Genomic DNA, 4,744 nt, shown 5'->3' with positions numbered 1-4,744 from the left:
GATCCATCCCTCCATCTCCGCTTGACATCATGTGCTGATGTATCTCCTGAGGAGGAGAACGTTGATTGTATTCTCGGATTCATGCTTTCTGTGTGGCCTTGTCTAGCTGGTAGAACTGACAGGCTTTTGGAAGAGCTGACCTCACTTCGTGAGGAGGTGATGGTGCTGAAGATGTGCAGCGTATTGTGTGGCACAAGTGTCTTGGTATGTGCTAGAGATGTAATAAATTTTGTGATCAAAATCTTAGATCATTCACTCAAATTTGAGGTTGCTTGCTTCCCTGATTTTGAAGTAACATTAGTGGGAGAGAAATCAAAGAAACCATTTCAGAGTTCTGTTGATGGTATAAGATATACCATCCTCCTCAAGTTTATTGCCTAGTTGAGGGGAGACCTAGTTCAAGAAAAGGAAGCTAGAGTAGAAGATCATCACCTTCTTTCTTCTTGTCTCCTCCTCTTGGAGAATGCAGAAAAGAGAGTGTTTGGTATAATCAAGGCGCAAGGGGTGGTGATAAAGAATAGTGATGGTCCAGTTGTACATGAAGGAGCATTTCTCTCCTTGCTAAGAGGGGAGGTTCTCAAGTATTGTAATCTGGAGTGGCTCTGGTCTGATGGTAGAGAGGGGCAATCAAAGAGTAGTGTTTCATCCATCCGCAAAGATCAGCAGGATAGTGTTTCATCCTTCCACAAAGATGACCGACCCCTTCTCCACCCTCATTTGGACAGAGTACAACAAGCCCTTAGTCCGCACATCAGATGCCTTCCCTAAGCCTAGCTCTTACTTCCAAGAGTGTAATCTTGCCAAGACAGCTCTCCTTCTCCAAGATCTAGAGAGCAAGTTCGACAACAATGAGCTTGGACTGGCAGCTGAGTACATCACCATTCTTCCTCATAAAGACCTTCATCAAGCAACATGTAAGTCTTGCTCATACTTGTAGTTTTTATCTCATTTAAAGATATTATCATGTAAATTTATTCCTTGTCTTCTTTTTTCTGTCTCTTTCTAGAATAAGGTGGAGCGGAGTGTCGCCTACAAGAAGATCCAAGCGGTTATTCCAGGCAAGGTGAAAAATAAAGATCTGCCAATCCTTGTGCTGAGTGATCGAACCAAGAGAGCCCTATGTTTTGACACAGTGGATGCCTAAGTCGAGAGGTAATTCTGCACAGGGTGCTGGGTGTTGAATGCCATACAAAATGCTTTAACAGTTAATGAGGAGATAACACAATGATTAAAAAATCATCACGTTTTTAACCTTTGATACTAAGTTGCAACCTGTGATACTAACAGTTAATGAGGAGATAAGATGATGATTAAAAAATCATCAGGTTTTTAGCCTGTGATACTAAGTTGCAACCTGTTTTGGTGAAGGCCCTTCGACATCCACGCGAGATGACTCACTTCACTCTGTGCCCACCACTGGCGAGCAACCTACCTTCCCCGACATCCACTCACGATCTACTTCCTTGAGCGAGGCATCTCTGGCCTGCTTTTGGATTTTAGGTGTACACATTGTATATATTTTGGTACATTGTATATATTTTGATACATGTTGGTACATCGTACATGGAACACTATCGAGCTGCTTGTTATATGTGTGAGTAATCCACCTTTGCATGCAGATTGCTGGATTATAGGGTGGTTTATGATGAGCTACCATTGGATTTCATGGTTTGTACATATGGGACTGGTTTTAGCAAACAGTTATTGGCTTAATTCCAGGGGTTTGTCTTTGCTATTGGGAGTGGCAAATGGTGTGTTCTCTTGATTTGTGCTCTCTTACAGTTATTGGCTTAATTCCAGGGGTTTGTCTTTGCTATTGGGAGTGGCAAATGGTGTGTTCTCTTGATTTGTGCTCTCTTACAGTTTGCATTCAATGTTCTTATTCGGCTACAACCATTAGTTCCAGTGATGAGTTTTGTGAAGAATGTTCTAGTCTTTCAAGATCTTGATGCTTGTAAGTGAATTAGTAACCATTAGTTCTGGTGATGTGTTAGCAGTTTTGTGAAGAATGTTCTACTACTAGGCTTTCAAGCTGTTCTTAGGATGCACTTATGTTTGAGGATCGATTTGATGGCTGCTGCATTGAGCTTTGCCTATTTGCAGCAAAGCTTTTCCTCATGTCTGGCTGAGACATGGATCTTGGTTTTGTTTGTTCATCGCCATGCTTTTCCTGACCTCCGGCTGCCGTAGATAACCCGTGCCTTGCTCTTGCTCGAGTCCCCGGCGATGGGAGCGAGGGAAAACCACTGCGTGTGCTGCTGCTTACACACAGCGGGCGCTCTCCTACACATGAAGGGATTTTAAAAACATAGTGCTGACACAAGCTTTTTCACAGCTGGCATGATTCAATAAGCTTTTTTCTTCCTGATGACGTCACTGCCGAGCTCACTATGTGGGCAATATTTGACGTGACGAGTCCCTTTCAAAGCAACGCCTTCTCTGGTTTCAGGCTAAATGTGGCATCCTGACTCTGTCTGTTCTTTTTTATTTCTCGCAGAGACATGGCTTTTTGGTTTTTCCTATTTGCTATGTTTTTCTTGGTTTCAGACTGAAAGGTGACATTTGGCTGAAATGTGGTTCTGCCTAATTGCACAAGAAGTATTCATTGGCTTCATGTTGACACTTGCAATTGAAGGGTACCGTGAAATACCTCTGAGATTTCAAGAGAGGAATCATATCATCCTATTGCCTGTGTTGTTTTCCTTTGATGGATAGAGGTTCCTTTTTACCATCTTGACTTGCTTGCTGAGTCTCCTCCCTCGGTCGTGGACGTATCTCATCCGAAGAGGGCTCATTCGAAGAGCATGTGTGGCCTTTCTTGTCAAATTTTCACACTGTCTTTGCCGTGTATTGGGCCCACTGAGGGGGTTTCCTCGAGCACAAAAGCTTTATGGAAGCTGTCTCTAGGCTGCGAAAGGGAATACAAGCCCCAAAATAGAGGATTCTTGTGAGCAATTGGGGGTTGCAAAGTATAGGCCCCTTCTTCCTGGGTCCATCCACAAAGCTTTGGTAGATATAGTGCACATAGGGCTTCTCCTCCATGACATAAGTTTCATTCAAGAAAAGGGCATTGACTATGAAGAGACTTCGTAGCATGTGTGCATTGGCAGCTCATCATGGTTGGAATGTACATCGGTTGGACATTAAGACTGCGTTTCTAAATATTGACTTGCATGAGGAAGTGTATGTAACACAGCCTCGTGGTTTTGTTCAGAAAGAGCAAGAGAACAAAGTGTGCAGGTTAAATAAAGAAAGCATTGTATGGTTTAAAGCAAGCACCTCGTGCTTGGTATGAGAAGATTCATGCATATTTCATTGCACATGGTTTTTGTAATAGTCCAATAGAAAGCACTTCGTATGTCAAGCATGTGGATGATGTACTTTTGATACTTGTTCTTTATGTTGATGACATGCTGCTCTCACTGGTCCAAACAAGATGAATATTGTTGATTTTAAGGCTGAATTGAATTCAGCTCTTGAGATGTCAAATTTGGGCCTCTTACATCATTATTTGAGCATTCAGTTTAAGCAATGTGATGGAGGTTATGCTTTATGTTAAACAAAGTACATTGAGACTTTGCTATGCAAATTTGGTCTTGAGGATTGCAAACCTATTGCTACTCCTATATGGAAATAGGTTTGAAGCTTAGTCTTCATGATGTTGGAGACTACTTTGATGTTACCCTCTATCAGTAGTAGGCAATTGGTTGTCTTATTTATTTATGCATTACGAGGCTAAATATTCAGTTTGCAGTCTCACAAATAAGCAAGTTTATGCATTGCCTAGTTTCTAAGCATTGGTAAGCAGTTAAGCGGATCTTTTGTTACTTGAGTGGCACTACACACCTTAGATTGTTTTATCCCAAGGGGGGATCATTGGTTCCAGATTTGCAAGCTTTTTCAGATTCTGGTTGGGCTGGTTGTTATGACACACACGTGTCCACTAGCAATTTTTGATTCATGCTTGGTAGCTCTTATATATCATTGTTGAGCAAGAAGCAGCCTACAATGGCCACTTCTAGTTGTGAAGCTGAGTACATGGCAGCTTTCACAGCTACAATTGAGTGTGTTTGGCTTAGACGCCTTGCATCTCATTTGGGTGTTGGACAAGATGCTGCCACCACCATTTACACTAACAGTCAGAGCACACTGGCAGTTGCAAGAAATCTAGTATTTTATGCTCGTACAAAGCACATTGAGGTACATTATCGCTATGTCAGGGAGAGACTCTCAGCAGGAGAGATCAACTTGGCTTATGTGCCAACACAGGACAACCTTGCAGATCTTTTCACAAAGGCTTTGCAACGTGAGAAGTTTGAAGCTTTTTGCAAAGCTTTGGGCTTACTCCCTTTTGTGGATTGATCTCAGTCCATAGAGACCAACACTTCTCAATACATAAGTGCGAGCTCATGTTCACCGCATCAATCCCAAGGGAGATTTGTTATGATATTATGTTAGTGATGTGTGTGAACACACTTAGGACCACTGGGGCACTTTTTCCTCTTTAGGAGGTTTTTTCCCCCGTGCATTGTATATATGCGCATCACTCTAAGGCTACCTTATCTTTGTACTTGCACACTAAGTACTACTACTTTGTGTTGTCAAGAGATAGAGAGGAGAGAGCTTGAGCTCTTGCAAGCACACACACACTCACACACGAGAGTACACAAAGATGGAGCCTGAAAATCTTCCTCTTCTTCACACAAAGATGGAGGCTGAAAATCTTCTTCTTCTTCTTCTTCTT

At 42.3% G+C, this 4,744-nt stretch overlaps 1 long non-coding RNA gene and 1 pseudogene across 1 annotated transcript; both read left to right on the top strand.

The window, feature by feature from the left end:
• The first annotated feature begins 886 nt into the window (after positions 1 to 886).
• On the top strand, positions 887 to 1,506 carry LOC147621731 (uncharacterized). The gene is made up of 3 exons (XR_015269702.1): positions 887 to 914; positions 1,007 to 1,152; positions 1,369 to 1,506. It is a non-coding gene; the product is annotated as an uncharacterized LOC147621731 (long non-coding RNA).
• A 2,121-nt stretch (positions 1,507 to 3,627) lies between these two features.
• LOC147621730 (secreted RxLR effector protein 161-like) lies at positions 3,628 to 4,362 on the top strand (annotated as a pseudogene).
• Positions 4,363 to 4,744: the final 382 nt, after the last annotated feature.

Source organism: Cibotium barometz, chromosome 29, assembly GCF_041138505.1.
Source record: "Cibotium barometz isolate CiBa-2024 chromosome 29, ASM4113850v1, whole genome shotgun sequence".
Taxonomy (NCBI): domain Eukaryota; kingdom Viridiplantae; phylum Streptophyta; class Polypodiopsida; order Cyatheales; family Cibotiaceae; genus Cibotium; species Cibotium barometz.
Note: the sequence above shows the minus strand (reverse complement) of the source record. Positions and strands in the feature narration are given on the sequence as shown.